This window comes from Falco punctatus (assembly GCF_963210335.1).
Source record: "Falco punctatus genome assembly, contig: scaffold_22, whole genome shotgun sequence".
NCBI classification, from domain to species: domain Eukaryota; kingdom Metazoa; phylum Chordata; class Aves; order Falconiformes; family Falconidae; genus Falco; species Falco punctatus.
The window spans coordinates 113,167-135,646 of record NW_027660223.1 but is presented as its reverse complement, the minus strand read 5'-3'; the positions used below and the strand labels follow the sequence as shown (position 1 = coordinate 135,646).

The 22,480-nt window shown below is 51.5% G+C and overlaps 1 long non-coding RNA gene across 1 annotated transcript; it reads left to right on the top strand.

Annotated features, from left to right (window-relative positions):
* The first annotated feature begins 777 nt into the window (after window positions 1-777).
* LOC308057546 lies at window positions 778-18,579 on the top strand. The gene is made up of 4 exons (XR_013925325.1): window positions 778-942; window positions 2,210-2,400; window positions 5,020-5,192; window positions 14,584-18,579. It is a non-coding gene; the product is annotated as an uncharacterized lncRNA (long non-coding RNA).
* Window positions 18,580-22,480: the final 3,901 nt, after the last annotated feature.

Sequence of the window (22,480 nt, the reverse complement as noted above, 5' to 3'; positions counted from 1 at the left end):
AGAGGCTGTATTTAAAAATGGAGTGTTTTCCAGCAAGGGAAACAAGGCTTGAGCACTCATACTCCAGCTGGTGACTCTCCCAGGCAGCTGCATATTGCCAGTCCCTCAGCAGGGCAGGTGTAGCCAGGGCCCTGCCGGAGCCAGCAGCAAAACACGCTAGCCCTATTCCTGCAGGAACTACGAACGCCGGGGCGGCTGCAGGGGGCTCTGCGAGTCGGGGTGCCTGGTGCCTGTGCCCAGGGCACCTGCCGGCACCTCTTTCCCTCCTTAGCTCTCGGCTCACCCCCAGGGCTGCCCCGGTCGGGCCTGACTCCAGCTGCCCCAGGGGCCTGGCACACCGGGGGGTTGGAGCCTCCCCACCGCACCCCCAGGCAGCCAGCAGGCAGCAGACATCCCTGCGCTGGCCTAAGGGCCTCCCTTGCCCCACGGCCGGCCACAGGCCCCCCTCAGCTGGGACACAGCCCCAGCACAGGCTGTGCCTGCCCAGAACAACATGGCTGCCAGGAGGCTGAGGGTGGGCAACAGCAGCTCCCAGCATGCCCTGGGAACAACATGGCTGCCAGCAGCCCCGGGCCTACAGCTCCCAGCATGCCCTGGGAACAACCTGGCTGCCAGCAGCCCCGGGCCTACAGCTCCCAGCATGCCCTGGGAACAACCTGGCTGCCAGAAGTCCCGGGCCTACAGCTCCCAGCATGCCCTGGGAACAACATGGCTGCCAGAAGTCCCGGGCCTACAGCTCCCAGCATGCCCCGGGGCACACCTCCCAGAAGGCCCCGGGGTGCCCCTGCCCTGCAGTCGGGCCCTGTGGGGAGACACCAACCCCCAGCCCTGGCCCTGCAGGCCCCACAGCCACTGCCCTGGGCTGCTTGAGCACAGGCCCAGGCCCTGGAGCCCCCGTGGGGCAGGGACGAGGGGGAGAGAGGCACCGAGCAACAGGGAGAGGTGGGTCAAGGCAGAGGGGTGGCCGGAGAGGGACAGGAGGCATCCAGAGGGGCAGGAGGAGCGGGAGGGGCTGGGCAGGGATGGAGAAAGGACAGGGACTGGGGAGGAGCAGGCAGAGGGTTGGAGCGGGACAGAGACAGAGGGGCAGGGGGGTGCCCGAGGGATGCAGGGTCAGCAGCAGGAGAGAGGGACAGGGAGAGGAGCGGAGGGGCGGGAAGGGGGACAGAGGCACAGACCAGCACAGACAGGGCGAGGGGACAGGATGAGCAGGCTGTGACTTTGGCAGTGGGCGGCAAAGCTGCTTCTGTGGGTCTTTCCTTTCTCCCTCTGCCCTTATCCCCTCCCCACCCTTCCCGTCGGTGAGACTGTGTCTGTGGTGTGCCTGCTCTGGTGAAAGCAGCTCCTGCGCCAGCCTGAGGGCAAAAGAAGAGGGGCAAGGAGCGAGGCGTTGCAGTCCTTAGTTTGCAGGTTTCATATATCGTCCCTGTTCAGAAAACACAGCGTGTATGTGGGTCTGCGGTGCCGGCAGTTTTTTATTCTTTATAGCAATTTCTTTAAATACCGGACTTCATGCAGAAGGTTCACATGGTGCTGTGCTTCTAGTAAACAGAATTGCTTTTATGCATGCTGCAGTCTGGAGGTGGCAAGTGCCAGGTTAGAGATGAAGATGGAAATGAAAGCAAGTGACGCGCATGCAGTGGTGATCCTGCCACAAACGTGCTGTGTATTGACCTGGGAGAACGCTGCAGGGACTCTCAGAAGTCAAGGTTTTCAGTGCTGTTTCTGTATTTGAGACCCAAGGGATGGTTTTCCTCCGTGTGCGTTTCTGTGCAGGCATGTGCATGGAACATAGGTGTGTCTCTGTGCCATGAGTGGGACTGATGACAGCTTTTCATTTCATTCCAACTCAAAAGTAAAGAAAGACTGTACCTGCAAAAGAATTCAAACAGCTGTCTTTCTTTCCCAGAGTAAGCATAGAAGCGTGGGGGAGCAGTTTGCAGGTTCAGAATTTGAGCCTGCTCTTGGTGGTAAACCCTCAGGAGAGGAAAGAGAAGCCCCACTTTTTTAACTACAGCTCTGCTTCCCTTAATGTGTCTTCTTGTTAGATTCTGTCGGTGGTCAGTTTAAAAGGACGTGATTAAACTGTGCTTGTTTATCAAGATATTTGAGGGTTATTTACTGTCTTAAATCCGCTTATGAGTGGGGCGCTCTGTTGCCCTGTGGGCAGTACAATGTCGAGACTGGTAATTTTCCTTTTCTTCCCTAGTGTACGGATGCATTTATGAAGGCAAGTGTTGGGTCTTATTGGCGCCGCACAAGAAACCAACATGCGATACCCAGACATTCACTGTTAGAAACAGGAAGAAGCCCTTGCTTCAGATTCTGCAAAAGATGTACCAAGGCTGAGGAAAATGGCAGAAAGGGAAGAAATGCCGTAGCATAACTTTGGGATGGCAGGTGAGGTTTCCATCAGTGTTCCTCAAATGTAGCAGCCTCATTTTGTTTGCGGATGTGGTGTTGAACTCAAACTACGAGCTAGTTTCCTTTATTGTGGGTGATACTATAGCGCACGTACCTTTCATGTCCCAAGTGAAGTTGCCAAGGCTCTAGTTAAACTTCTGCAGAACCACTCAAATCTTCCTTAGTGTGTGATTTCCTTCAACAGTCAAGTCCAGGTCTGTGGCATACAATAACCCCTCCCCCATTTGGGATCTGGATGTGGCTGATTTTTAATTTAGACTTATCTGCTGTTAGAGATTTTCTTTTTTTGGTCCAAATAGGGAAATGCTGATTGTGTGCATTCTTTTGCTTTCTCATAGTGTTGTTCCATGTTTAGTCATTTGTTCCTTACAAAAAAAATTGTATGGGTGTCTATGAAGCTGGAGGTGTTTACGTTCTTGTGGCTGAATGTAGCAGTGGAGCTATCTTGCTGTATTTAAATCAAGAGGAGCATAATGTAATTTCACTTAAAATCTGGTCTTGATAGGCAGATCCTACCCTGATAAGCATTTAAAAAAAAATAATAAAAAAAAGTTCAAATCTGTGAAGAGGTATAGGTGGAGCACCTGAACTCGTGCAAGGCAGGAATTCTCTCGCTGGTATCCGCACATTGCAGAACTGTTGCCGTCATGACCGTGAAATAGTGAGCCATTAATGTTAACTACTAGCAGCTTGTGAACCTAACAGTCAAGGTAGAAAATAATGTCCCACTGCCACCTTTTTTTAATTTTCTTTTATGTTTTAAAGTTTCTGATTTGATACTTTCTGATGTATTTGAAACCTGTGTCATTATCCTGTGTAGTTTGTGACAAGTGTGTGGCAGATGGGACTTTTCTGCTTGGAGAGGTGGCGAGATGGAGAGTGGGGAATGGTTTTATGGCACAAGTGTAAAAGTATAAAAAGGGATTAAGAGGCTTGTGTACCTTGCTGCCAGTTCAGTGGCATGAGAATTCCTGTAATGACAAATTCCTTCTGGCTCTGAAGGAATGAACATGCCAACCTGCTGAGTTTCCACCCAGAGCAACACTAGCAACGGATGTCGTTCCCAAATGGTGAGGTGGTTGTAAGCTTCATCAGTAGTAGAAGCTGTGGAGAAAGTCACGAATCATCTGCCGTTCTGCAAGTCAAGTGCTTGGCTCTTCTGTCACTAGTGTTGATTTAAGGGTACATTGCTTATAAATAGCACTTGACCTTTGTAATTCTTCCTACTGCTAAGTTCTCAGTGCCATAAGAGAACCATTGTGCTGTGAAGGTCCTGTAAACATACGGCAATGTTTGTGTTTATCCATTTTGCCTTCCCTTAGATGATGTTTTTTTGTAATTTGAAACCTTAGTGGCAGGATTTGGGGCTTTATCCTGATCAGCCATCTAAGGGCCAGCTCTCAGCTGCAGCTGCAGCATAAGTATTCAGGTAGTTTGAGCACCAAATGAAACTTCCACTTGGCTGTCATTTTGGCTTTTCCCTTCCTCTTAATTTTTATATTTTAATAAAGAGTTCTAAGTATTTGGCTTCCTTACAGAAAAAAAAAAAAAAACCAACAGTGCTATCCTTGTCCTGTTATGATAGACCCCTAATCTGGAGGGCAGAAAGCTGAGACCACCAGGAAGATGTTGAGAGGAAGGGGAAGAATGTTAGAGCCATGAGTTGGGTGTTCTTCAGCTGGCCAGATCTGAGGAGATGGAAAAGGTGCCTCCCAGATAGCTACAGGGAAGCACAGGAGAGCAGCTGGGAGCCAGAAGTGTGGTGTGGGCATACGAAAGTGCTACACTGTGGTGTGTCAGGCAAATTATTATCAGGAAGTTTCACATTTGTTGTCATTTCCCAAGCTCCTGAGGTGCAGGAATGCTGGAGGCAAGAAGCTGCCAGCATCAACTATGTGGAGAAAGAACACTTCTATCTCCATTTTACTTTCCTCACTTCTATGTTACGGTGGCAGGGCAGTAAAGACCCTGACCCGGACCCGGACCCTGACCCTGACCCTGTGAGTACGCAGGCAGCTTGTGTGGCCAGTGCCGGTGCGGTTCTGGCACAGAGGATCAAGCGCTTCACGCTTCAGAGCTGTCAGGCTGACACTCTTCAGCACTCAATGAAGCTCTAAATTACAGCTAAAGGGAGACAGAAATTTTGCTTCAGAGCTTGATAATGTCATTCTGATCCATCCTTTTGCTTGTTCAGTGGCTACAGAAGGGAGCCACTGCCTTGGTAGGAGCATCCATTGAGTTCTTCCTGTGTGATATTAGAGAATCATTGTGTCTGTTTATGCATGAGATCATCACAGTAGGTGTTTTGAAGATGTTCACATGTGGTACATAAAACCTTTGCCAGTGAAATAGTAAATCCATGCAGTGGGGTCTAAAGCACACAGATCCAGTGCAATCCTCCAAAGCGCTTTGAAAGTCTCTCTCTGAGGGTACAGACCTGGCTGTTGGTGATTCTGTTGACCTGCCTTTTATAGCAGGTTGCTTGGAGAAGTTGCTATGTCAGAAGTCGTCTTCTGCGGGCTGGATGCTGCAAGTGGTAGGATGTTTAAGGAAGCAAATGAATAACCTTCAGACTTGGTTTTATTCTTTTAACAGATTGTACACAAATGGGAGGCCTGAGCAGGCTGCTTTTAGCAGGGGAACGTGACCTGACTGCACAGGAGGCAAGGAACTCTCTTCTCTCGCTGACCATGAGCCCTCAGTTTCAAGGCAGATCTGAAGAGGAATATTTGACCCATGGGAAATGCAACTTCAGATACATAACTCAGGTGGGACCGCCGTGTGTGCCCTGTGATAGGAGCCGTGTACCCCAAGCATGAACGTAGAGATTGGGCCCGGTTTTTAGCTTGGTTCAATCTGAACTCTGCTGACTGATTCTGTGATCAAGAGCAGGCAAGTCTGCCCCCTGAGAGGATGTTGTCATGGGTGGAAGGGTTGAAGTGCAGTGACTGCGTCAACAAACAGGTGGTTTGAAAAGTCTTTTGGGCAAGGGTCTGGTACGCTGGTGTAATGCCTTTTCCCTTTACAAAGGTGTCCAGTAAACACCAGTGTTCCTGCATGTGTCCAGTAGCGCAGAGACCTCTGTACTTTCTTTGGACTGATTGTTGTATAAGATCTGGGGGGTTTTGGACAGCTCTGAAAATTGTTCAAAAGGTGTCTTGTATGTTGGGTGAAATGGGTCATCGCTTCCATAAACCTCTAGCCTGTAAAGAAGAGCCGTGGAAGTAAGGAGATTTTATTTTTTGCTGTTTTTATTGTCACTGGGAGGAAAAGCAGTGATTAGCTATTGACCTGTGATACTCCAGATGCAGGCTGTGCAGTGCATTTGAGGTGGATCACTCGTGTACTGCCAAGACTGAGCCCAGACTCCTCAATGCTTTGCACACTGGCAGTGGAAGTCCTTGTGCAACTGTGGGTACTGGCTTTCTGTGCTGTAGCGAGAAAAATACAAAGCACTGGGGTTAAGGTTTGCAGAGAAGTGGGAAAAAGTTGATTATTTTGTGCTAGGAAGAGAATGTCCTGTACTTTTCAAACTTTGAGTGTTTCCACTTGGAATTTAAAACCTGCTTTTAACTCTGTTGCTATGTTTCAGTGGGAGGGAAGGTGTCTTGTAGTTACAGATGATCCGTTCCCTTAAGAAGGATCTTTGCCTTCTGAGTTGAGCTTTCTTGGCTTTACATGAAAAGTGCCTCAAGCTGTACCATTTCAGATGGCAGTGAGGGAATTACATCTCCGTGGGGATTTAGAGAGAAATCCAGAAGTATGTTGCCTTATCGTTTCAGTATATGAACTTTTCGAAACAGGATTTGCTGGGTTTTGAGCAGGAGACCCACTTCCCACGTGCCTACATAAACCCCGTTTTCTCGGACAGACACATGCATTATGGTTTGTGATGCAATATTGACTTGATTCGTAAGCCGTACTGTGCTGTGCTCTTCTGGGCTTGTCGTAGTCCTTTGAAACACAGCCCTGCGCATCAAAGGGGCAAGCTGTGTGATCTGCTTTCCCCCACAACATAGAGCAATGTAACTGTCGTAAGTACAGGCAGAACAAAACTAGTTGAGGGATTTGTGGGCTGCTGTTCGAATCATGGTGGGCCAGGAATCAGCCCATGCTTACTAATACGTTTAATTGTCCTATGCCACCTGAGGGGCAGGGCAGTGTCAGGGCATTTTCCCAGGGAATAAAACTGGACATGTCTGATTCTCTCCGAGGGTCCCCTATGTAAAAAAACATCCTTCAGCACCATCTGGGTGCTTGGTGTTCTCAAAAGGACCCAAAGGGATGAAGTTCACTCCTGCTGCCTGCGTGACAGCAGGAATTATGTCTGCAGCTGTGCTTCTGCGCACTTCGAAACTGCCTCTGTTTCTTTGCTTGGCCAACCAGAAAAAAAACAAAAAACCTAAGCTGACTTGGCAACAGTGTCTTGCTGTCCTCTCTGAAGGAAGTAAATTACCATCATCTCGCAGCTTGTCAAATGTGCACCAGGCGTGAAGAAGAACATGAGGTGCACTGTCCTGAGCTCTCAGCAGGTCAGGTTTTGCTGTCCTCTGGAAACTGTCTAGCTCTTCAGTTTTTCTCCACGAAGGTCACATTGTTTGGAGTAGTGATGAGGTGGCCCCCCAAATGCCCCGGCTTTGTTTCTAAGTGCTATTAAAGTATTTTGCTTCCTGAAGAGACTGTTCCTCATGAGGGACGGTTACTTCTCAGTAAAGTGACCCCCTTTCCGTCTAAAGGGATGGAGCTTGAGACTGTGGAGGTGGAGGTGCTTGGTGAGGGAGGCAGTCAGGCAGTGCCACTCTGGGGTGCCCAGCTGCGCAGGGCAGTGCCGGCACCCGTGTGCCTGGCGAACGCTTCTCTCGCGGTGTTGCAGGGAGAAGGTGTGAGGGTGCTGGGAGAGAGCCGGCGCCCCTGGGAATGACAGCAGCTAAAGGTGAGGGCTGGCTGCGTGGGCAGCAAAGGGTGAGCCAGCCATTCCCTTTGCAAATGCAGTGGAGAGGGAGGGAGCCCCTCCATCAGCACAGCAACGTCTGCTGGGGCAGGGCCGAAGGCACCGGCACCCAGGGCAGGGCTGGCAGGGGGTCTGAGAGAGCCACTCCGCCACCCCCTTGCTTACTGACCCTGTGGGGAAATCACTTTGGGGGCAGCGATTAAAAAGTGCGTGCAAAGTTTTTTGGTCCAATTGGAACACTGAGAAGGGGTTCGGGGCCTTTCTCAGAGCGCCACACGTTGCATGGTCATGTGTCATACGCAGATTTGGTGACTGGTTTCTCGCTTCTAATGCAAACGCGTACGCATCCTCAGTAGCACTGCTGAAGTGTTTTACGGACTACGCCTGCTCCCCAAGCGGGATTTTGGCCTCTTTGGGGCAGAACTATTTCAGTTAGAGGTCACTATCTCCCACTACCACAATTATCTTTGTACTATTTTAAACTCATTTTCTGTTGGTGTCAGTGGATCCCAAGACCTGATCAGCTTGTGTTCTCTTGCAGCCAGAACTTTCCTCATTGGAAGTCTTCTTCCTGCGCAACTTAGATAACGGTGCTCTTTTCACTACCTGGTCTTTATCACCCCTGCCAAGGCTGCCTCCCTTGATGAGAGTCCCTCCATTTGTAAATACTCTAGAGAGTGGGTCAGCTTGGTGGAGGTGTCAGCTCGACAGAGGGGAAGGTGGAGGGTCAGATCTCTGCATGTGGCAGGGGCTGCATTAACCCTCATCTCCCGCTGCGTGAATGACCGCAGGCAGAGGCACTGTGCAAGGAACATCAAGCCTTTCATGAATGAAGAAAGACAGATCTGGTAGAGGGCTGGGGTTGCAGTGGGTGGGTGCAGGTCACACGTCAGAGGGATCTGTGCTCCAGCTCCACACCTTCTTTATCAATATATCAACGGTGACTGGGGCAGTGTGGAGCACTTTGTCTCCTGGTGTTCCTCAGGGTTCTGGCTCGCTTGGTGGGCACATAGTCGCTATTGGATGCCCTCTGCTTGCTGCTGCCCCCCTGCTCCCCGCTACAGCCCACCGCCGTGGCATCCCTGTGTGGCTTCCCCTCCCAGAGGGTTTTGGAGCTTTTTGCCACCGGGCACACCACCATCTTCTTCCTCTTCTTGGGTGGCATGCTGCCCTGTGGGGACGTCTCTGGCATCCTGAGGGTGTCAGCCAATGTGGGGCGCTTGGCCTGTTTGCCAGCAGCCTTGCCTGATCTGGGCACACCCGGCAGGAGGAGATGCCCGGTGGTGGTGGCAAGCGGGTCAAAATGACCCGGGGCTGCCTCCGCAGCACCTCCTCTACCAGTTTGGCCATGCAGGGCGGATGATGCAGTCGGGGGGCTGGCCAGGGGTCTCTTCAGCAGGATCTGCTGAGGACTCTCTGGGAGACCCTGGTGGGGACCCTCTGGGCATCCCTTCAAGGGGCTCTCCTCTGAAGTGTCCATAGGACCCTCCTGAGAGGGCTCCATGGGACTCTCTGGCAGCCGGGTGGGGAAGACCGCTGCCAGCCCACCCTGCTTGCCTTTGGTGTCCAGCAAGGGGGATGTTGCCACCCTCTGCCAGGAGGGGTTGGTGTCCTCCTGCATTGCAGCCACCACTTGGTCCTTGGGACAGTCGCCCTCCATCATGCACTCCAAGAGGTCAGGGATCCTGTTGAGGGTGGTGGTCAAGACAGGGACATCAGGGACACCACAGTCAGTGTCCTTGCTGTCCCCCAGCCCTGCCACCAGCGATTGCTCCTTAGAGCAGCCACCCTTTGCCACGTACTCTGAGAGCTCCGGGAGCTTGTTGAGGAGGGTGGTCAAGCAGGAGCCGCTGAAAACTTCAGGGAGCTCCAGGATGCTGTAGAGCCAGGTGAGCAGGTCACTGCTGTCCATGGTGGCCGAATGCTCATCCTGAAACTGCAGATTGTCCTCTGCCAGCTCAGGAGAGGCCTCGTTGAAGGCATCTGGCCCCAGCTCGGGCAGGTCCAGGAGGTTCTCCGGGCTTGCCAGGGTGGTCACCACTTCTGAAAAAGCAAACGAAGCCAAGCCACCCCCAGGGTGATGCAAGCCTTCCTTGGTGCAGGTCACCCCCTATGGGCTCTGCCACCCTGCAGACCTCACCTTGGTGCTTGGTCCTGCTTCTGCCAGAGAGCATATCCCGGGCGGGCTGGCAGGGGGTGGCAGCAGGGATGCCATCCTCACTGGCCACCACGTCGTTGTTAAAGGCCTCCAACAGCTTCTGGGCGCTGCCAGGATGGGTGCTGAGCACAGGGGGGACCTGCACGCAGTGCTGAGCCGCAGGGTGTTGGGGTGGCAGGGGCCCAGCATGGGCAGGGATGTGCAGCCCGTAGGGTAGAGGGGCTGCCCCTGGCCCACGTCCCATGGTCCCAGCCCCACTGGCTGGTGGGGCACAAGTGTCCCCATCACCACTTGCTGTCCCTGGCCATAGGCAGGGGGACAAGGAGCAGGCAGAGGGGGCAGCCGCACAGCGCTGGGGAGCTGCAGCACGTGTGGCAGCTGCACAACCTGCCCCGAGTCCCCCAGGGGCCCCTGCACCCCCTGCCAGGTTGCCTGGGCGGGCTGGTGGGTGACAGTGTGGAGCTGGGAAGGCCGAATGGTGATCAGCAGCCCCGGGACAGAGGGCAGCACACCAGCAGTGACCAGTGGCGGCATGGTCAGGGTGGTGAAGCTTGTGCCGGGCACCTCTGATGTCGTCGGCAGCTGGAGGGGGAACCTCTCTGTTGGCAGAAGTGAAGGGGGGTGATGGGGTGAGATGCTGGCCGGCACAGCTGGTTGGGGGTTACCCGGAGGGCAGGAGCACCACGAGGAGCGTGCTGCTCTATGCCGTGGCAGTTGGCCAGCGTGGCGTTTGTTGGGGCAAACAGTGTTCTGGGGTTCCATCTCCATGGCGATCATTCCGCCAGCACCTGGGTCAGCCAGCGTTGTGACAGTTTGACTTTTCATGACAGAACAACTTCCCATCTCAATGGTTTCCCATCCTGCTGATGCTTTCCTGCCCTCAGTGCTGATTTCCCACCCACACCATAGTTTCCCATCACAACTGTTTTTCAGTTTGGGAGTTGAGTTTCATGTCAAGGGGGAGTTTTCACCTAAATTTCTGTTGATGTCAGTGGATCCCAAGACCTGGTCAGCTTGTATTCTCTTGCAGCCAGAACTTTCCTCATTTGAAGGCTTCTTTCTGCCTTCTTTCAGCCAGGGCAGGGCTGGGAGGGAGTTTGAGAGAGCCGCTCCTCTGCTGCCTTGCTTAGGGACCCTGTGGGGAAATTGCTTTGGGGTGGGGGCAATTCGAGAAAACTGGGACCTCAGAGAAGCATAGTATTACAGGAAGCTTTTTAGGGTAAAAGACAGCTGTCGCTTTCAGGATGGCCGGCATTCACCATCCTAAATGTGTGTTGCCACGGCTCCCTAAGCAACGCAGCCTGCAACCTCAGCACGTGCTGACAGGAGTAACGGGGGCTGGAGCGGAGTGGAGACCCCGCGGCCAGGCTCTGTTATGCTCCTGCAGGAAGGGGAACTTGACGGTACCACAGAGCTGATGAGATGTCCACTGCCATGATTTTCCCTTTTATAACAAATTCTACCAGGGACGAGCGATGACAGAAAAGGCAGGACTATGGTTACGCCAGGACTTCACAGTCCCTTGAACTTGTTGTAGTTCCAGCGTACTGGATGGATTGTGCCCAGATTCTTTCTTTTCCAGTGACTCTGGTGGAAGAGAGGCAGCTCCTGCAACCCACCAGACTCCTTGGAATTTAACTTCTCGTGCTGGCCCTTGGCACTTTGACTCTGGGACTTCCAGTCCCAACTTGATTAGTGTTGCCCAAACGGTTTTCATTGCACCTGTAATGCTTTCTGGCCCTTCTGCCCCGCTGAGGATGCCATCAATGTATCGATACACTGTGGGGCCAGGGGGAATGGTGATCTGTGCTAGGACTGTGGCCGGAGCATTGTGAGCGATAGTGGGGCAGTGTTTGTATCCTTGCAGAAAACTGTCTGAAAACATACTGAGTCCCACTCCAGGCAAAGGCAAACCGGGCTTTTTCTTGTGCGTGGAGCAGAATCACGAGGAATGCATCTCTAATATGTAAAGCATCTAAAGCTAACCTAACATCTATGCTAACCCTAACGTCCCACAAAAATCACTGGGTAGCTAGGTTACTGACAACAGCAGGAGAGGAAACAGCACTGTGAGAATGAAAATATCCCACTAAGTCTATTTTTTTGTCTACCTATACAGCAGAAGTGTTCTTTCATGTTAAAGTCAGAGTATGTTCTGATTTGCACTGCCCCACTAAATGGTTTTATGCTGTAAAGGTTTACTGAGAAATAACTGTTAGTGTTCTTCCTGGTTATGCACCCACATCTTATGATGAAAAAATTAGATGATAACGTCTTTGCTGTGCTACACTGTTGTATAACTGAAAGTTAGGTTGTGTTTTCATTTTAAGCATTCTCAAAAAAATACGGATAATTACAGCTTTTACTAACAGCACTGCGGCAGATGTGAATTCACTGGTGGGCTTTTAAGCCTCACCTCGGCATGTTTGATGTAGGAACAAACATTACAAGTACTCTAGTGTGTTTGCCAATGCTTTCCTGCACAAATTGTATTAAAAGCATAGATTCTTCTGGTCTTCCATGCAGAAAGTATGGTGAGAATAAATCTGATATTAAAATGACTTCTTCAGATGTCAGAGGTTTATTTAGAAATGTCCACTACCTGTATTTTTTCTTATTTACTTGCAGTGGGTCATAACAACCTGCAGAGAAGATATGCAAAGTACGTCATCCCTATTATTTCCATTCCTGGGTTATGATAGAATTTGGCACAGAATTTTAGATCAGTTGCAAAAAGTAATGCTGGGCCACGCATATTCAGATTGATCCATGATCCCAGGCAGCTCTATGGGATTTGGTAATTTTCTTTAATAAGTAAAGGAAAACTGCATGTATTATGAAAATGAGAATTTAGTGAGACAAAGGGCAGGTCCAGTTCCTTTTTCACTAATACACAGAGATGTTCTGACATATCAAATGAAAAGAATTTCTAAAGAAGTAGACCTTTCTGAGCTGGAGAAGAGGTAGATGAAATAGAAAAGATAGATCTAAAATCTGCAGCAAAATATTGCCTCTAAAGGAAGATGTGTTGGGGTTTTTTTCTTTCATGGAAACAAATGAACAATTACTCGGCAATTCTCCAAACTGGAAATTTGCAAAAAGCTGTGTAGCATGGTTTTCAGTAGTATAAAAAGCAAAAGCTCTTCAGGGTTTCAAGTACCTCTTTGCAACAGCTGTTAAAAATATGCAAGCACGCAGATTGTTCCATTGTATGAAAACACCTTCATTTACTACTTATTTGTCATACATATTGTCATTTGTCATACAGGGAGTAAACTAGCAGTGACGACCGTTGGAAAGTTTTAGATGAATAAAAAAATCCTCCAAACCAGGAAAAATACTGTGCTATCAGGTAGCTGCAGCTTTGCTGTGTGAGCTTATTATTCACATAGTGACACATTTTTCTAAATGTGTCACTTAAGGCAGGGATGGCTTCTAATTCTAAAAAGCCATTTGCCTAGAGCAGTCGCTCATGTGCCACGTACAGGATTTTTATGCTAACGCTATTAAAAAATTTCCCTAGAAAATTTTCCACCTCCTTCGAGTAAATACAACCGATGTCCCTAACTGTCTCAGTTTCCTATTCCACCATAGGTTGCTGTATTTCAAAGACAAAGTTAACCAACGGCTGGTTACTAACCGAGGGCTCAAACCAATTTTTGCAGCAGTCAGGTAGAGAGTTGCCATTTAGTCTGGACCCACTGAAGTGCCAATGTAAATATGAACAAAATAAGGTATATCAAACTTTAGGTTCTCTAGCAAAACAATGGAAAGAAGATGAAGAACTACGTCTTGTCTACTGTCTGTTCCCCATTTGTGTGGTGATCGGCTCCCTGGAAAACAAGAGGCTGGGCTGGTCCTGGCTGTGCCCGTGAACATGCCAGCTGAGTGCGAGGTGGTAGCAAGGAGAGCACTAGAGAAAAGCACAGACCCATTGACCCAGCACCACCGTTCTCATGTTCTTCATGCATGTGAGGCCTGTTAGCCATTGTACATGTATTTATTCTAACATGGGACATCAGTCAACAGTCACAACACCGGTGGATTACCAGCACTTCATCATATGCTTCACATATAGTGTTACGGGAGAAATTTACACAGACGTGGGTACCACTAGGTTTGCTTTAATCGCCACTCAGAGCTGGGCCACCGCCCCAGAGAGTGGCAGAGAGCAAAGGGATACAGCACAGCTTATACACACTTATCAAATCATTATTTTGTCAATGCCCAAGGTTTTTAGAAGTTTCCTTTGGTCTTGTCCGTTCTGCAAATCCATCACCTGACCCTGTCCCTGTTGATTCATCTATTTGCTTCCAGTCTCTGCCTCGGTTCCAAGCTCCTCCTCGGATCGTGATCTTTCTGCCTGCTTTAACTCACACGCTCCTTCAAGCACACTTAGTCTTTGAACAAGCAATTCCTATTCACATATACTGATTTTTTTTCTCAAAACACCTGTGTTTCTGCGAGCACCTTTGTGCACAGTTGATCATCTGTTGTTTCTCTGTTCTCCCACTGATCAACTGGACTGGGTGTTAAACCAGGCTTGGATTAGGGCTACACTAGGGACAGGGCCTGGTTCTGCCACTTTAGCTGCTTTAGCACTTTAAATTTCTGAATTCAAAACACATTTTCTTTAACAAGCAATACCAGAACAATGGAGAACAATTAACAATGGTTTGGTCACTGCTGTGACAAAATAATGACAATTATTATTTCTGGTGTAGGTTGCTGTATGTCCTATTTATGAAACTAGGATTTGCCGGAAGAAAAATGTTCTATTTCACACCCACAGATGAGCTCCCTGAAATGAGCATCCACGTTTTAACAAGCCTTTACATCAAAGGCTGTAAACGAGCGTCAGTCTGCACAACCAGCTGGGAATCTTGTGTTGTTCCAGGCCCATCTTTTTGTCCCATTCAATACCTTGTCTGTGTGATTTGCCTTTTTGTCTGTCCTGTGCTTTCCTGCTAAAGACTTTATAGGCTTCAGTTTTCTGATACTGCTCCAGCTCCTGCATCTAATGCTCCTTATCTCTATCTGCTCCATCAAGGTATTGCTGAAACAAAGAAGTCCAAGAGTACCAGGGAGTTGCCTCCCCTTCAGGAGGAAGGGAAGAGAAACAACTTGCCCGATGAAGTGCTGGTCCATTTCACCTATGCAAACAGGAAAGGAGTGAAGAAACAATGAGAATGTACGTGAGATGCAAAGACGCAGGATTTCTGGATAATATTACTGTATTCTGGTGTCTGTCGTGTCCGTGTCTCCCCCCCACCCCCTTTTCGCTTTTTTTTTAAATTCAAATCACTATTCTATTAACTCTTTTTTTTTTTTTTTTTTTTTTTTTTTTTAGATCAAGCTTTAACGTTCAGACCCATAACTGCAGGGTTCCAATAAGCCCTTGTTTTTGTGCCCCACGGACAAAAATGCACTACCATTCTACAAGCACACACTTTTCCCATCTGAGAGGCAAACAAAACATCGTGGCTATTGGAAAAGAGTATCATAAATATCAAAGAGCCTAGGTGATATCAATTTAAGCTATCTACGTTCAGGTTAAAAGAAAACCTCAGGCTAATAAGAAAAAAATATTTCACACGTGCATAATAGAATGAGCTTAACTGGAGAATTCTTTAGGGGGACCGATGAACTGAAAACCATTTAAGAAGTGGTCACAACACTTGCTAAAGGGATCCTTTCCAGGAAAAAAAAAAAGTTGTTGAGCAAGTTTTTCACCCAGTGAGTTTAAAATTCAATGGGAATAAGTATTCAATCAGAGTGAACATTAGTCACTGGGTATGCCTTTTATTTTCATTGCGTCATCACAACAATACATGCAATAGTTATAAATTTCATGCATTTGCAAACCTGTTTTGATGCTGCTTAGGAAACAGTTAACGTTCTAGATTGGGGTACAAATTTAGTGATGCTGGGTTTGCATTTCTTTTGGACACTGTATTCTTCCAGAAGACCCTAATTCTTCTCTTCTGTCTCCAGCAATGCGCTGCTGACAGAGTACAGTAACCGAGTCAAAAACAGCAGAAGTTTTTCCTCAGCTTGTGTCTTGGATGGATTGTTTTGATCAGTAAGAAGGAGTTCTACTGTACTACCTGTTAGTAGATGTCCTGGGTTTTCCAGCGCAGATCTATACAGTTCTTTAAATATTTTTTTTTTTTTTTTTTTCTTATACAACTTAAACAAGAAGAATGATTTTTAGGGTGTTTGCTGTATGACTATAGGAATGGTCTTTTTCTAGGGGAAACTCACTATTTGGTCAGCTCAACCAGTCCTTATTTCAGTCAATTCCCGTCAGCTGAACGGTCCTTATGCTCACCACACAAAAGAAGTAGCAGGACTACCAGGCTGGAACAGGGGAAGCGCGAGACTTTCCCTTCAATTGTTGTATCGGACAACTAGTTCGCTAGTTGCTGCAGCTCAGACAGACCGGGACCCCGGGGACCGGGACTCCCGCAGCTCGGGACCGGGACACCTGCGACTCGAGACCTGGACCGGGACCCCCTGGACCGTGATGCTCACGGCTAGGGACTGGGACAGGGACCGAGACTCCCGGGACCGGAAACCCCACGGCTCGGACCAGGGACCGGGACTGGGACTCCCGGGACCGAGACCCCCGCAGCTCAGGACTGGGACAGGGACAGTTATCCCCATGGCTCGGACCGAGACTGGGGCCAAGACCCCGGGACCGGACCCCTGCGGCTCGGAGCAGGGACTGGGACTGGGAGCCCCACGGCTGGGGACCGAGACCGGGACCTGGACCCCCAGGACTGGGACCCCCGCGGCTCAGACGGGATGGGGACTGGGATTCTCACAGCTCAGGACTGGGACCTGGACCACTGGGATCCGTGACCCCGGCAGCTCAGGACCGAACTGGGCCCCGGACCCCTGCAGCTCGGGACCGGGACCCCGGGGACCAGGACCCTAGCGGTTCGAGACCAGGACCGCCACCCCCGGGACCTTGACCCCCGCGGCTAGGGACCGGCACCGGGACCCTCGGGACGGGACCCCCGCAGCTCAGACCGGGACCAGTTCTAAGCCCTCTGGGGCTGGGACACCCGCAGCTCGGGACCGGGAGCGGGATCCCCGGGCCAGGACCCCCACGGCTCGGATCAGGGACCGAGACTGGGACCCCCGTGGCTCAAACAGGGACCAGGACTGGGACGGCCAGAACCGGGACCCCCACAGCTCGAATCAGGGACCAGGACTAGGACCCCCGGGGACCAGGACCCTCTGTGTCTCGCACCAAGACCAAGACCTGGGGACCGGGACCCCTGCGGCTCGGACTGGGACAGGGACCGGGACCGCCGGGACCGCCGGGACCGGCACCCCCGCAGCTCAGGACCACGACTGGGACGAGGACCTCTGAGGTCGGGACCAGGACCAGGACCCCCACGGCTCGGGACTGGAACTGGGACCGGGACGCCCATGGCTCGGGATTTGGATGACCAAGACCGGGCCCCCCAGGACCGGGACCCCTGCGGCTCGGGACTGGGAGCGGGACAGGGACCCCCGGGCTCGGACCAGGAACCCCGGGATAATGACCCTTGCGGCTCGGACCGGGCCGGGACCAGGAACCACGGGGCTTGGACCGGGACCAGGACTGGGACCCCGGGACCGGGACCCCCGCGGCTTTGATAAATGAATTGTAAAGGCAAACCAGCTCGTTTTGTCATGACTTGTGGAAATGCATCTGTATCCTGTGCTGACATGCTACTTTGTTTTGCTGCAAACCACACAAGTCTGCATCTAGAGAGGACAACGTATTAGTCATCACCAGTGTCCTTACACAGCCTCTTTACAGCCTCACTGCCTGGAACTGCAGGCGTGCTCTTGCCTTTTCCAGGCATCCGAGTGATGAGTTTTGCCTCAGTATTGCCTCCACAATATTTTATTTTTCTTCACTATTTTCAGATGACTCCTAATAGTTTCACATACGAAGCACTTACTCACTTGTGTAGATCATTAAAAAAAACAAACCACCCACCATGAATAGTGTATCTACGTATTTTGCCACAGTGCAGGTATGTTTTTTAATTATAATTTCCAATTCAGTACCAGGGTTACTTTAAATAATTTAATTCTTCTTCTAAATGCTTTACCAAAACACATAACAAATTCTCCCCCTATGAATGCTCTGCCAGTGCAAGCTATGAGATTGGCAACTTGATCGCTTGCTCAAAGTGATGATATATTGAACTGCTTTTGCTTCACAAAAGTATTTTGCTGAGTTGTCAATCCATGTTTCAGTCTTAATATTTTATCTTTTCTCACTTGTCCGACCAAAGAATCATATTTATCTTTACGTTGAGTTTCGTAGTGACGATGCAAATTGTATTCCTTGAACGCAGACACTGAATTCTGGCATATCAGACAAACAGCTCTTTCTTTGTACTCTGTGAAAAAATAATCAGAAGTCCACTTTTCTTGGAACACCCCGCACTCGGAGTCAATTTTTCTTTTTTTTTGACATGATGGTGCGTGCGCTTCCCGCTGGTGCTGGCTTGCTTGTCCTGCCTGGGAGCTGGAGGGAGGGAGGGAGGGAGGGAGAGACGGGGCAGCAGCCCCCCTCGCTGATGCCACCACCCCCCTCCTCAGCCCGGCCGCGCAGTCCGGACAGGGTGGCCAGAAGGGACTGAAGGGACTTTGCCGCGCCGGGGCTCCGGCGATTCGCCCAAGTTGGCTGGACCTCGCAGTGCAGAGGCTGCCGACTGAGCTTGCCCAGCAGACGAGATGCCCACACCTCTCGCCCGCCGCGCACGGCAGAGAAGGAGGAGGAGGAGGCGGAGGAGGAGGAGGAGAAGGAAAGGAAAAAGCTCCTTTCTTGAAACTGGAATGGCAGAAGGTGCCATAGTGTTTTAACGTATTTGGACAAAATTATTCTTTAGAGAGCCTCAGTTTACTTTTAATGACTCAAGAACCCAAAGCCAGAGTATGCGGTGCATTTGTAGTTCATCAGTTGAGCTTTTACTCCCAGATTCGTTTGGAGCACAAGGCTACAGTGCATCTGATACCATCAGTACATGCCATTTAGCCCATAACAATCATCCAGAAAGCATCAAGTAACCTCTCTGTTACTTTCTGGCCAAAGTGCTTATCCACAATGCAAAGTCAAACAGCTTAGCTTGAAACAAGAAAAAGCCAAGAGAGGGTTTACACAGCTGTCACCTAAAGGTTCCCAGCTGAGAGGCACATCTACAAGTGCTTTAATTTCTCAAGTCTCAACTAAACTCCTGGCCCACTCTGGCATGATCTGAAGAGCCCGAGACTGAGCGGCCGTGGTGCTGGAGCAATGCCCACTGGTTTCCCGCTGCTGCCCTGACAGCCCTGCAGCATGAACAAGGCAAGGTGATGCGGAGTGTCTCTGAGGAGCTCTCGCTAACATAGTCCCAAGGCCTTAAGGTGGCTGTGTAGGCAGAGAGTAATAACGAGGAGCGGCTGGCATACAATGCCCGTCTGCCTCTGCAGTCAGCTAAATAGTTAATTGCATCCTTGGCTTTGTTTTACACAATTCACTATTGTGCCTGGAGGCTCCTGCATCTCTGCTGTACATCTCCACTGAGGACCCAGAGATGGAGACCTGAACTTCTGCTTTGCCTAGCAGCTAAATTATACTTTGTATAGAAAACTGATCACGTGGTACCTTTGGTGTCATGTTGTATAGATCTGTGACCCAATGAATTCAGAGTTGCTCTCCAAAGCTATGAAGTCTACCAGTCTTACGCTTACAGAGTCCCCTACAGGAATGCACACACTCCAGCTGGGTTCTCCACTCTCTCCTGAACTATGAGCGAGGAGGAGGAGGAACTGAGTGTAGGGCTTTTCATTTCTTCCCCTTTCATGCAGCACAAGACACTCCAGAAGCAGCCATGGCCCTCACGGAGCCTCCTGGCCAAAAGACTTCAATCTTGAGGGCAAAGGCTGAAGAGTGCATGAAAGTGAGAGAGACACAGGGGCAAGCACTTGTCCCACCTTGTAACATCACTTGTCGGCATCTTCTCATCTGACCCCAGGCTGCAAAGGGTTGCAGCTCCGCTTGTAAATGACTGGGTACCATTACAGCGGTATTATCAAGCAAGGAACAACGTTAGAGTAGCAAAAAGACACGGCTTTGCCCTCGGCTGGGGAGGCACACTGGGACAGCCTCCAGTGCCAGACCGTTTTTAGCAAAACAATCACAAATACAATTAACTTCTTAGCTGACTTGTCTACAAAGAGGGAAAGGCTCCATACGATAAGCAGCACGCATTATTACTCTGCTGCAGAATTTAGTTCTTCCAGAAGTAATACACTCTGTTTTGCCAGCATCTAACAGCAAACCATGTAACACGAAGATGCGGAGTTAAGGTTCCTGTAAATGCACTGGTTTTGTTTCCTGGCTTTTGTGCTTCCCAGGGCTGTCCTTTGTTGTGCAGCTCTGATATTTTCCAATGTTTTTATATTTGGATATAGTAATTGCTAACACAGAGCCTAAGGCTAGCAATCATAACATCTATTTACAACATGCACACTGGCTGTGTGCACCTGTTCCACCAGCCTCCCATTTGCTTCAAACATGTCAGTCTCCCTGAGGACACGTTCAACAAGAAACCACCCCCCTACCCTGCAAAGCCCTGCTTTACTTGCTGCCAAGCCTCCTGCATCCCCCTGGGCAGATTACTTTTGGAAGGCTGACCAGGGAATATTTACCAGCTATTGAATCAACAGAGTTCAGCCACATGCCAACATTTCATGCTGTTACCTGAACGGTATCGGAACTCTCAGAACTCCATCAAAACAGAAGTGGTTTGCACTTTGGTATTAAAAGTTATGTCCAGGCCTGAACACCTCGTTGGGAGCTGGGCCACACAGCAGGCTCCTCTGGGCAAAGATTTCTTTTCTAAGCAGCCGTTACGCAAGTACCAATCTGTGAAAAAATTTTGAAACTCAAAGAGCGAGAACCTTGATTTGACATAGTGCTCTTGCTGCACGTTCCGTAGAAGGAAAGTCACCCACATCTCTAGATCTAACGGAAACAGGAAAGAAGCACCAAGTGCCAGGTTCTGCGTGTGGGCTGGGGCAATACCAAGCACAAGCACAGGCTGGGCAGAGGATGGATGGAGAGCAGCCCTGAGGAGAAGGACTGTGGGGTGTTGGTGGATGAGAAGCTCAACTCGGCCCAGCCCGGAAAGCCCAGTGCCGGGGCGGGTGGAAACTGGGCTGTAAATCCTGGGCCAAAGTTATTTCCTGCAGCGTAAGAAAACTGCGTGGGTCTGGTGATGTCTGGTCACGGTCTTTAAACCCCCCCACGCCCCACCCCCCCCAGTGGGTATTACTAATAACAACGGGTTAGAAGCCAGCAGGCAGCCCCGCGGCGCGCAGGCAGCGGGCAGGCAGGTGCGAGCGGAGCCCAGAGCCCCCGGCAGCATCGAGGGCAGCACCGCCGCAGGCAGCGCTGCGGGGCCGGCGCGGCGGAGCGGAGCGGAGCGGAGCGAAGCGGAGCGGAGTGTCCGCAGCAGCGCGATCCCCGCGCACCGCCCCCCCCGCGGGGCGCCCCCCCCCCCCCCCTCGCTGCCGCGGCCGCGGGCACCAGGCGCCGGGAGCGGGCGGGCAGCGGCGCCGGGCACATGGGCAGCGCGGCAGCGGAGCCCGGCGCCGCCGGCCCCCCGCGGGCGGGCAGCCCCCGCCGCCCCGCCCCGGCACAAGCGCGGCGAAGCCCCCCGGCCCGACCCCCGACCCCCGGCGCGGGCAGCTGCGGCCGCTCCTCCCCCGGGCCGGCACCGCGGGCTCCCCCTCCCCCCCCGCCGCCCGCCTGCAGCCGGGCGGGGGCACCGGGGCGCGGGGGGGCAGCGCCGGGGCGCGGGGGGGCAGCGCCGCGGCCGGGGCCCGATCCCGCCGCTGCCGCGCCCGAGGCGCTGCCGCCGGGAGCTTCGGGCTCAGGCTGATGCCAGGGGCCCGGAACTCGGCGGGGGCTCCGCGCTGGCAGCGCTGCCCGGTGCGTAACGCTGCAGGTCAGACCTGAACCGCGGCGTGGGGCCGCAGCCGGGAAGCGGCGTGCGCGGAAACCCCGCAAAGCCTCCGCAGCCGCGCAGAAAGCGCGCACGGGCCGGCGCGGCGCTGGGAGCCGCCGCCGCTGCCGCGGCTCCCGGAGAAGGGCCAGGGCCCGGGGCGGCTCGTTGCCGCGCAGCCAGGCTCGCCCCTGCAGCCGCCCCGCAGGAACTGGGACATGGCGCAGAGGAAGAGCGGGCCGCCGGCTTGGAAACTGCTCCGCCGGGCAGCGGCCGCTGGGGGATACACGTGTCAGCAAGAACCGCTGGAACAGGAAGCAGCTGTTTCTTCCAGCTGTGCCCAGCTCACCCTTGGTCATCGAGAACACGCAGAGAACCCAATGTGACACCCACTGCCGTGCCAAAGCTTCATTTATTGCAACACTGCTACGAGTCTGACAAGGGAATCCAGCTGGCAGCTGCTGCACATCTGTCACCTCCAGAAAGCAGCCCCGCTTCCAAGGTGCGTCCACCAGCAGACGGAGATCGAGGAAGAAAAGGGAGTGCTGAGTACACAGCAGGGCTCGGGTATGTTTCCCTTGGCAGCGTACAGAGCAACCGCATTTCTGTCGGGCACTACAAAATACGCTTCCAACGGCAGACTAGAACCTGATCACCTGAGGCCCACCCTGCCTGGGCAGGGGTACAACAGGACACACAAGGGAAACCTCATACCACCCTTGCGGCGAATGAGGAGACGGGACGCAGCTTGATGCAAGCAAGTTGTCCATTTATTAGTGATTTTCTTACAATTATATACGTTTCTACCTTCTACATATTGCACACTGATTGGTTAAATCTTAAGCGTAAAAAACACTGATTGGTTGATGTTTAAGGCACACCGTTAGAACAGTAGGAACTTATTAGTTTCCCTTGACATAGCAACAGTTTCTATTCCAAAATTAGGGG